The sequence below is a fragment of the Pholcus phalangioides genome, unplaced genomic scaffold, assembly GCF_987345545.1.
Source record: "Pholcus phalangioides strain wild (caught in Gottingen) unplaced genomic scaffold, Ppha-v1.0 ptg000027l_1, whole genome shotgun sequence".
NCBI classification, from domain to species: domain Eukaryota; kingdom Metazoa; phylum Arthropoda; class Arachnida; order Araneae; family Pholcidae; genus Pholcus; species Pholcus phalangioides.
In genome coordinates, this window is record NW_028301617.1 from 8,973,116 (window position 1) to 8,985,302 (window position 12,187).

General features: G+C 42.2%; 1 protein-coding gene across 1 annotated transcript in view; it reads left to right on the forward strand.

Moving 5' to 3' along the window:
• LOC149068360 (cuticle protein 10.9-like) overlaps window positions 1–12,187 on the forward strand; it is a 230,312-nt gene that overhangs the window by 154,170 nt on the left and 63,955 nt on the right. The window lies entirely within an intron of this gene.

Genomic DNA, 12,187 nt, shown 5'->3' on the forward strand with positions numbered 1-12,187 from the left:
TCATCGGTGATCTAGTCGACACGCAAGCCTTCTATGCATATCAGGGAGTATTCAAGGCTTTCGTGAGGCAGGGGCGTCTTCTACGAATTTCAAAGGGTGTCACAAGTCTCTTAAGCTTCGTTGGGAAAAAACGTGACATTTTTATTTAAAAATACACACAGAATAACCTTAATACCCATGTATCCCATTTGATACGGGTCATACGTTACCTACATACAAGGCAAGTGCCGTAACTAGGCAAGTGCAACAGGTGCACGAGCACAGGGCCCCCACTGGGGAGACATTCTGGGCCCAAGAATTGCCTAGAAGGGGGGGGGGGCTAAAATGCAAATTCTTGCACAGGGCACAGGAATTGCAAGTTACGGCCCTGTACAGGATGGTTATAAATAAACTGACGCCACTCAGACGTATGTAGCGCCCATTCTGATGGAAGTACAGTATTTTGATGAAACTTGGTATATGGGATATATGGACCAAGAAAAGAAAGATTCAATAATAAAGATTGTTCCATTTTTTGACCACCAGGTGAAAAAGTTGCGATCTTTTTATCGCATTATCTTTTTCCCATGGTCCAAATAACGTATATACCAAATTTCAATGAACTACGATCACCACAACGGGCGCTACATAGGTCGGAGTAGTGTCAGTGTAGTCAAGATGAGTAGTTATCAGTTGAATTACACTGACACTACTCCGATCTACGTAGCGCCCGCTGCTGTGGACGTAGTTCATTGAAACTTGGTATACAGGATGATTCAGAAAATATGGGGAAAAGCTTGAAGAGGTGATAGTACACACCAATACAAACATTTGTCATCAAAGAATGCAGGGTCTAACATGAAACGTAAACGCTCTTACAGACATTAAAATGGCATTCCTGTTCATATTTATCGGGAGGAAAAGAACACCATTCCTGCAAATGTAACCTGGGGAAGAAGAAGAAATCGTATGCAAATCTGCGCCACAGGGAATAAAAGGCGCATACGCCAGCCCTGTGAAGTTATTCCAGCGTACGAAATCGTTCTCACAGTTGTAACGTAAGGGGATAATGGCGCACTTTAGAAATACTGAAAAAAGCAGACACGCATTTCGTTTAGGGAGCTGCAAACTGAAGTGCCACAGAGGCAGCACGAATGTACGGTCAGAGTTTTCCCCCCACAGGTGGTTGCCAATTCCGAAAACATTTGTGTGCTTGCATCGCATTTGTGCGAAACGGGATCCTTCCTAGCTTCCCGGTCTGATGCACTGTGACGCAGATTTGCATACGGTTTCTTCTTCTTCCCCAGGTTGCACTTGCATCGGCAGCTGTGCGAAACGGGATCCTTTCTAGCTTCCCGGTCTGATACATTGTGACGTAGATTTGCATTCGGTTTCTCCTTCTTCCCCAGGTTGCACTTGCATCGGCAGCTGTGCGAAACGGGATCTTTTCTAGCTTCCCGGTCTGATGCACTGTGACGCAGATTTGCATACGGTTTCTTCTTCTTCCCCAGGTTGCACTTGCATCGGCAGCTGTGCGAAACGGGATCCTTTCTAGCTTCCCGGTCTGATGCATTGTGACGTAGATTTGCGTTCGGTTTCTCCTTCTTCCCCAGGTTGCACTTGCATCGGCAGCTGTGCGAAACGGGATCTTTTCTAGCTTCCTGGTCTGATGCACTGTGACGCAGATTTGCATACGGTTTCTTCTTCTTCCCCAGGTTGCACTTGCATCGGCAGCTGTGCGAAACGGGATCCTTTCTAGCTTCCCGGTCTGATGCATTGTGACGTAGATTTGCATTCGGTTTCTCCTTCTTCCCCAGGTTGCACTTGCATCGGCAGCTGTGCGAAACGGGATCCTTTCTAGCTTCCCGGTCTGATGCACTGTGACGCAGATTTGCATACGGTTTCTTCTTCTTCCCCAGGTTGCACTTGCATCGGCAGCTGTGCGAAACGGGATCCTTTCTAGCTTCCCGGTCTGATGCATTGTGACGTAGATTTGCATTCGGTTTCTCCTTCTTTCCCCAGGTTGCACTTGCATCGGCAGCTGTGCGAAACGGGATCTTTTCTAGCTTCCCGGTCTGATGCACTGTGACGCAGATTTGCATACGGTTTCTTCTTCTTCCCCAGGTTGCACTTGCATCGGCAGCTGTGCGAAACGGGATCCTTTCTAGCTTCCCGGTCTGATGCATTGTGACGTAGATTTGCATTCGGTTTCTCCTTCTTCCCCAGGTTGCACTTGCATCGGCAGCTGTACGAAACGGGATCCTTTCTAGCTTCCCGGTCTGATGCACTGTGACGCAGATTTATACGGTTTCTTCTTCTTCCCCAGGTTGCACTTGCAACAGCAGCTGTGCGAAACGGGATCCTTTCTAGCTTCTTGGTCTGATGCACTGCGACGCAGATTTGTTTCTTCTTCTTCCCCAGATTGCATTTGCATGAATGGTGTTCTTTTTCTCCCGATAAATTTGAACAGGAATGCCGTTTTAACGTCTGCGTTTCATGTTAGACCACGCATTCTTTGATGACAATTGTTTGTATTGGTGTGTACTATCACCTCTTAAAGTCACCCCCCCCCCTCTTTTTTGAATCACACTGTATACATTATTTAGACCCTGGGAAAAAGATTACTGAAATAATGCAATAAAAAAAGCGTAATTTTTCACCTGGTGATCAAAAAGTAGCCATCAGCAACCTGGCAAACAACTGAGTGGGTAGTAGCGTATCAGCCTTTAGGTATACGTCAATCTTAGCACTAATCCTAGCTACTTCACCACACACCAACTCCGGTTATATCGCTCTATTGCAATTTACTACCGTTAATAAGTTGGGTTGGAAATGAAGGCACCGTCTATCGGTGGTCGCCTTAAGCGTTTCGTTAGGGAAAATATCTTGTTATATATATTGTTATTTATATTTTCTCCGGGCTCGAACTCTGGGACCTGACAGCATTCTCCAGCGTGGCTTCGTTAACCGCTTATATTCCTCTTTGGGACAGAGTGGGAGCCATGTTCTGGTTTGGTGGTGGTGGTGGACCTAACCGCAACTTTTATTCACGGTGGTAGGAGACGAGCATCTTACCACCACTCGGGCGCGCACGAATCCTAGCTGTAAGGGGGGGGGGGCATTGTTGTTTATCACTAGCTTTTCGAAATCGGCTCTGGTCTGGTAATGACTACAAGTATTCAAGCACTTCACTCATAGTTCGGAAAATAGATGGCAGCACAAGCATTACTGAGAAACAAACTTTAAACTTCAAACATCGTTAGGTCGCAATACCTACATGCACATTTCCGCGTGTACTCATTTGTTAGAAATTAGTGGACGAATATGGACGAGGCGCATGTGTAGAGGAGAAGTGGTGTAGTAGTTCTCCTGGTAATGAAAGGTCAACAGCTACAGGGATGTGACACTATCCGATGTGACACTACCAGATGCGACAAAATTGGGAAGGCATCTTGATTAATGATACTGTTCCAGATAATGTCTCTCACGAGCTATCGATATGGCAAAGCGCGAAGCAATTCGAAGGACTACACATACTTATTTCACCACAAGATTCATAAAGGCCGCAAATTCAGCCTTTATCTCATCGACCGTTCATCGTAGAGATATAGTTTGAAGAAAAGCTGAAAAGGCGTTCGAAAATAACCCTGTACCAGGTTTTGAGACGGAAAATACAGTGTGTAACAAAATGCACTGTATATTCCGAGTCCACCAAAAAAGAGATCCCATGTTTCCAACTGCAACATTCGCTGAAATAATTCGAATTCAAAAATCGGAGAAAACTTGAGAAAATGAACGCGTTGTACGTTTTTTTTTTTTGCTGTTCTTTCGTAACTTTTTGCTCCCATTTTCGAATTAAAATACCTCAACGAATATTGCACTTCGAAACATGTTTTTTTTTTTTTGAAGTGGGGGGGGGGGGGCTCAGACAAGACAGGACAACAACTTTCTAATTGGACGTTAGACCCAAATATCATTCAAGTCGGGTCCCATTTGGTATATATGCAAAATTTTGCGACGATCGGTCTAAAATTGCAGATCTGTATAGAAATCATACCCACAGACAGACACACACACACACATGGAAAATCAAATTTATATATAGCTTAGCTGTTATACCCGCGGCTTCGCTCGCGTGAATTTGGTAATCCGAAAATTCTTCCTTGAGAGAGCCCTTTAGGGAGTGAATTTTGAGAAACCCCTTCTTAGCGAGTCTTTGGATCATAAAATGAAGGTACTGACCGAATTTCAAATTTATAATTTCAGCGGTTTTCACTAGGCATGATATCTCTACATAGCATTTTAACCCCTCTTATGACCCCTTCTTAGTGAGTCTTTACGTCATAAAACAAAACTACTGACCAAATTTCATAAATATGGCTTCACTGGTTTCGGTTATAACATATCTAGACATAAATATAGCTTTAGTGATTTTGGCTCGGCGTGATTTCTCTGTATATTCTTTTGAATCCCCCTTATGACCCCCCTTAGGGGTCGAATTTCGAAAACCCTTTCTTAGTGGATCTTTACTTCATAAAATAAAACTACTGACCGAATTTCATATTCGTAACTTCAATGGTTTCGGCTCGGCGATGATGAACCGGTGAATCAGTTAGTCAAAACATGTCATTATATAAATATACTAGCTATAATACCCGGCGCTGCCCGTGTTTTCTTCAATGGGGATTTTTGGATCACGTGATATCTCCCTCTTTCTTTGAGGGACATGCAAACTGTGTCTAAGTTAACCAATATGGCGACTTCCTGCGCGACTTCATGAAATAAACAAATCTAGAATGCGGAAATAAAATTTCCGCATTTCTACAGTAAAATGGGCAATTTTAACACTGATTTCTATGGGGATCATTCTTAGCCTGTCCCTCAGAGTGATGCTGATTCTAACGTCTATTCAAAAGCTCTCATTACTGGGAGGATTGAAAAAGTGGCAAACCATCATAAAGGCATAAACTATTACACAGACACTGGCAGCGTTAAAGAAGTGACAAACCATTGTAAAGGCATATGCACGTCTGAAACGCATCGCTAGGGAACCACGGTAACCAAAGTAAACGTTCCGAAAGTGATTGCTGAGGCCAAAAAAATCATTGTTGCCCGACAGTTTTTTTGCCCATTTGTGGCATTTGCGCTGCTCTGACGAAATTTTAAAGTAGCCTAACGTTCATGTCGGGTCCCGTTTGGTATACATGCAAAATTTGGCGACGATCGATCTAAAATTTTGGATTTGTATAGAGATAGATAGTAACACACAGACACACAGAAAATCAATTTTATACATAGATTAGTTTCTTTCGTGATATATACGCTGTTATTTTGGGCTTGCTGTATGTTTCACATCCGTATTTTTTATTTGGAATCTTTTTGCGCTACTGCACTGGGCAATTTGCATCTAGTGGCTTTTGTATTTGTATAGGCAGGGACGGGCTTAAGTATTTTGCGGCCCGATGCAAAAAAAAATTGTGGCCCCCTCTGAACAGGGATTTTCCAATACTCCAGTGTGTCCATGGGTACTCTGGTGCTCGAGAATGACTGTAAAACTCCTTCGTAGTCATAAAAAATGCCGTTTGGCAATAAATATGGACATGGTGTCCGCTTCCTAGTGAAAAAATTGCAAGTGCCCCCCAAGCACTTGAAGATTTGGGGCTCTCAGAGCTAGAAATCTACCTATTACTTACCCAGGCCCTCAACTTTAGAGGTTCTCTATCTTGGATTGAATTTTAAGGTATTGCTTTGTTAAGAAGTTAAAGTCCAAATGTAATCAAAACATTTTTATCCCCTTTTGCGGCCCCAAAAAGTTAGCGCCCGGTGCGGCCGCACCCTTCGCACCTGCCTAAGTCCAGCCCTGTGTATAGGTGATAAAAATTTCAATGAATGCCTCCGACGCATTCCTAGAGTAGCTCCATTAGCTTCAGAACTTGAAGCGTAAAAGAGTTGAGACCTACTGATTCAGAGGAGCAGATAGCGTCTTCCACCAATGCCTCAATGTCACCCAACAGATTACGTTCATCCAAACAAAACGTCACGGGGACGTTATCGAATCCAATTCTTCCATCAAGGAATTTCATCACAGATTCGATTCTTGCTCAAGACGATCTTGACAGTCTGTTAAGACACTATCAAGATGTCAAGGTCAGTATTACAATGATAGAGGAGAGGGCGAGGGATTCCCAATTCCTCAGGAGCATCTTCACTTTCATCTTCAACTAACATGCAGAACGCGCGTGTGTGCTTTTTCTCCGAATTGATATGCAGGTAAAGTCTCTGGCACTCTCTAAGAGAACCATAACTCATCCTTGACCCAGTTCTGTTCTTTTGGTAATTATTTGATTTGTATAACCACGAGGGGAGGGGGGAGAAACCTTCCTTTTCTATTCAGAAAAAGTGCTCTCGTAAATATATCAAAGTTCTCTTTGTGGGAATCAGACCTCGTGGTCGATTCAATGACTATGTAGACTGAGTGCTGATGAGATGTGCCCAAGGTCTTCATTCGTATAAAAAAAGCTTTTATCTCTACCATTACGGCACTCATTTCAAATTCAGAACAGACGAATTGTAATCTATATTTACAGCAGGTTGGTCAGCACTTTCAGCGAGATATATGCCGGTAGAGTGATTCCTCTCAAGGACACTGGCAACGTCTAGAACGAATTTATGGTGCGAAATCGTTCCGTTTCTAGCACGGGTGTTAAAGAATTGGCTCGATTTCTGAGAGTTATAGAAAACGGTCCGCGAGATGCAATTTACACACCGTCTGCTGAATCCAGAGAAAATGGTGAATTTCGAATCACATCACATATAATTCCTACATCCGTTCGAAATTTCACCAAGAGATGGCACTGAAAGCTGCAAAGTCTGAATCACGATATTTTTTATGTACAGGGTGCTTCAAAATTCACACACATCACAGTTTATGAGTGTTTTTTTTAAATGCATTATGTTTATTATTCCGGCTAAAAAATAACAGATATTCATGAATGAACTTACAAATACGAATACAGATACAACGCCCATAAAGAATACTTATGGCTGTCTTATTCTAAGAATGGATAGAGCTTCTCGATTTCTACCAAAATGTTTATCGTATTTCTTTTTAAACGTGTCAATTGTGTTATAATTTACTACCTCCGGGGGTAAGCTATTCCATTTATTAACAACCCTATTAGAGAAAATTTCCCTGCGACACCATAACCTTGCATTGTCCCTCACCAATCGATACTGGTGTCCCCTTGTAAAAGCAGTCGATTGGCGGTGTACTAAAAGTTCATGATCCATCCTATCCATCCCATTGAAAATTTTGAACACTTCGATCATATCTCCTCGACACCTGCGTTCATCCAATGTAAACATATTCAAAAAATGAAGTCTCTGTTCATAACTCAAGCCCCGTGTGCCAATAAGGACACGCGTAGCTCTTCTCTGCACCCCTTCAACCAAGTCTATGTCCCTCTGTGGGTATGGTCTCCAAAACCTTACAGCATACTCCAGTCCAGGACGAACTAAGCCTCGAAAAAGCGGAAGAATGACATTAGGAGAACGCGAAGAGACCTTTTTGAAAATGAGACCAAGCATTCTATTCGCTTTTTTGACCACCGCTGAACAATGTTCAGAAAACCTAAGCCGCTCGTCAATGAGAATTCCCAAATCGGTGACCCTAGTAGCATCCTGGATAGTGACACCATTCAACTGGCACCATTCACATAAGTGACGTGATTTTCACGTCATGTCAGAGACGTCGTGAATTCTGATTCGTGGAAATTCTGTGTGACGCTGGAATTCCGCGTCTTTTAACTTTTGTTTCCGGGTGGCAGTAGTTAAGCTCGAGCCGTCCCTGCCGCCTTTGCTATTGTGGTTCGACCGCACATTCCATGCTTGAAAAAAAATGCAGGTGTGTTTAGGTATCTCGTACAACCTCTCGAAGAGAATCACCCTGTTCTCTCTCTCCACTTGTTAATACAAGATTCCTCGAAAGACTGGTTATTGGAGATGATGATTTCAAGGAAGAAAAATTCATCTCTTCAAATCTTGTATTAACAAGTAGAGAGGACATATCTACATACTTGCCGCCATCTGGTGGCCTATGCCATTCACGAGCTATTAGTTGATTGCTGCCGTTGTCCATGTACGGGGACCTTTCGATACACACATACACTATATATGAAATATTCTACCTTGTTTCCATAGCTTAGTTGGTAGAGCACTCGTGTCCAGAAAACGAAGGACAGAAGTTCGTGTCCCCGTGGAGGCGCAGAGATAAATTTCCTTCCTTGTACTATCATCTTCTCCGAAAATATAACTAGTCTTCCGGGGAATCTTGTAACAACTAGACAATTCTGAAACTCCACTCCCTTTTGAGAAACGAAGTCTTCTAAATGGAAAGAAATTATCGGCTTCTTGAGATAATCAGGAAGATATATTTTAGGAACCATCTCTTAGTAGTTCAGAATAAGATATAACGATGGAAACCATCCGGGGGAAATTTATCGTCAGCAATTCACCGAATGGAAAATTCACCGACATCAGTTAGACATGAGTGAATGAATGATCGAGTGAGCAAATGAACGAATGAGTGAAACCGGCCTGTAACTAGAGCTAGCTCGCTCTCGTCTCGTTCGCTCACTCACTCACTCCCCCAGGTCATTCAGTCGATCACTAGGTAGCTAATTCTACCGCTCACTCACTAGGTCACTCATTCTATCCTCAACTTACTATGTTGCTCACTTTATTATACAATCAGTCAGCTAGTTGATCATTCTGTCTCTCTTTCGCTAATTAACTAGGTCACTCACTCTGTTGCTCTCCGAAAAGGTCGCTCACTCTGTCAGACGCACTCAATCACCAGGTCGTTCACTTACTGACAGGGTCACGCACTCTGTCACACACTTAGTCACTAGGTCACGCACTTAATTACTAGGTCACTCCGTCTACCACTGTAGTGACAGACATGACTCTCATGTCTGGCACTAGTGCTCTTTAGTGCCAGATTTGGCAGGCTCTGTCCCATGAGGCATAGAAGCGCATTGCCCCGAGGGGTTGTTCCACGCTGGACCAGTCTACCACTGGGTCGTTCACCTTGACGCTCACTCACTAGGTCACCAGCCCATCCACTACGTCACTTACTGTATTTTTAGGTAGCTCACTCACTCACTCGATAGTTTGCTCACTCACTCACTCGATAGTTTGCTCACTCACTCACTCGATAGTTTGCTCACTCACTCACTCGATAGTTTGCTCACTCACTCACTCGATAGTTTGCTCACTCACTCACTCGATAGTTTGCTCACTCACTCACTCGATAGTTTGCTCACTCACTCACTCGATAGTTTGCTCACTCACCAACACTAACCACCCCGTCACTCGCTAGTTTGCTCACTCACCAACACTAACCACTCGCTCACTCGCTAGTTTGCTCACTCCCCAACACTAACCACTCGCTCACTCGATAGTTTGCTCACTCACCAACACTAATCACCCCGTCACTAACAACTGTATCATTTACTGACTCAATCATCCGGTCATTCCTTGCTCACTTATCGTGTCAGCTCGCTGACTCGTGTCGAACTGTTGTCGGTGAATTGATGGAGCTGAATTTTTTTCGTAAACCGTTGCGTTCATTTTCTATAACTTACATTGCTTGTTACTCCCTGTCTCTGCGCACATTTTACAATACAGTGATCGAAAACTTATTTTCCGGGGGTGTTGCCAGTTCATAAATCGATTTTCAAGCACACATTGTTATAATTTTATGATTTTTTCATTTTTTCCGGATTTAGAAATGGCGGTTTTGCCAAAAATTTTCACTCAAAGAAAGAAATATTATATTAATATTTAATTTTTTATATTATTATTTTTATTATTATACTAGCTATAATACCCGGCGCTGCCCGGGTTTTCTTCAATGACGCTGTTTGGATCACGTGATATCTCCTTCTTTCTTTGAGGGACATGTAAACCATGTCTAAGTTAACCAATATGGCGACTTCATGAAATAAACAAATCTGGATTCAAAGAAACATAGAAACGAATATATTTTTTCCCCTTTTTCTAAGGGGTGCTAGGTATTTTGATCCCCCCCCCGAACTTTAAGTTATCCATCCGCCTGTTTCAGCTTTAAAAATGATTTATTGAAGCTGTGGAACTTAATTACCCATAATTAATTTTAAAACATCCTAAACTATGAATTTATGCAGTTGAATATCAAAAGACAATACGGAGACATTAATTTTCATGCTTGAGAAGATGTAAATAAAATGGTGAAATCACTATTATTGCATGGATATCCAACTCAAAAGTAGGTCCGGATAATTACTTCATGTCTAATCTCCCGGGCTTCGTATAACTCAAATCGAACTCAATATTTCAGAAATTTAGAATTCAATACAATTTTTAAAATTATTGATGTGACAGAAAACTCCACAAAATTTCAGCATTTCTACAGTAAAATCGGCAATTTTAGCACTGATTTCTACGAGGATCACCCTTTTTTTGACCCCCAAAGCGATGCTGATGATAATTATGACGCCTATTCAAAAAGCCTCGTTACTGGCAGGATTGAAAATGTATCAAACCATTATAAAGGCATAAACTATTATACATATGTATATACTAACAGAATTAAAGAAGTGACAAACCGTTGTAAAGGCATAAATACGTCTGAAACGCATTGCTAGGGAACCACGGTAACCAAAGTAAACGTTCGGAAAGTGATTGTTGAGGCCCAAAAACCATTGTTGCCCAACCGTTTTTTGCCCATTTGGGGAATTTGCCCTGCTCTGATGAAATTTTAAAGTAGCCTATCGTTCAAGTCGGGTCCCATTTGGTATATATGCAAAATTTGGTGACGATCGATCTAAAATTGTACATTTGTATAGAGAACATACACACACACACACACACACAGAAAATCAATTTTATATATATAGATTTTATTTTTTGCGATCAGACGTGCCTTTGGCAGTGTATTTGTACACTATGATCGAACACTTTGGCTTTTCCCACACTTGATGGTATGCAATCAGTGAAATTCAGTGGTGTGTTCAGTGAAATTCCTTGCGCCTTTTTCATATATTTAGAAACAAGAAGCATACATGAGTTTTAAGAATGCTGCAAAAAGGCTACACACAAAAATATGAACACATGAAGCATGAGTAAATGAAAATTAATGAAAAAAATAAAATCCATAATCGAGATGCGAGGAAAAAAAACCGTTTCTGGAACTGATGAAAGATATAATTTTCAAATTAATGAATGGAATAATTTCGGAATTGGTGAATGGAATGAATGAAAATTTATAAAAGAATCAAATGGAACTTCATGAAAGAAATAATTCTAGAATTTCTGAGCTGCCGCTGTGGTGGTCGAGTGGTTATAGTGACGGACTCGCGATGCGAGGATCCGGGTTCGAACCCCACAGTGGTGGTCGGCTGAAGTTGGTTTTCTGTGGTTCCCAACTTTGAGGCGCAAATGCGAGCCGATCTCCCCGTTAAAAAGGTCTCGCCACAGAGAGCAACAGTCCTACAACGATAAATCATTCAATCATAACACTTCACTCATTGTTTGAAAAACTGGTGGCAGATGGCAGCACTACACACAACAAGCATTACAGAGAAACAAAAAAAAACTTCACGTCAGGTTTCACTACACGTACACGCACATTCCCGCATGTACCGATTCGTTGGGTGTTCCGCGGGAGGAGGGGGGGTGCATGTGTGGTGTAGCAGTAGTAGGCAGGGCTCGGGGATCCATGATGTTCTTAAGTCAGCCACCTCGTTGGGCAATTTGCCTGTTGTGGCGTTGCATTTGTATTTGAGAGAAATAAATGAAAATTTATGAATGGTGGTGCCTCTAGGTTCCCCCAGTAAGGCCGGCATTACACTGTAAAAGTTTGATAAACGTTCCTTTATGAAACATGAAAAATGGAACCGATAAGATTATTGGTTACACATTGAAACAAATACAACAGATAATGTTAATGGTTTCTTCCGCCAAGTTTTATAAAATAACTTTTGTCAAACTTTTATAGTGTAATTCCAGCCTAAGAGTGGCTCTGGGTGCGAGGAACACAGGTTACGGCTCTGAAAAGATTAAGAGAACCTCTGGTTTAAAATACTTCGCCTACGTTAGGTTGTTCATTGAGGACAGTGATTCCCAACGTGGGCGTTAACGCCCCCCTGGGGGGCGATGGAATGGTCCG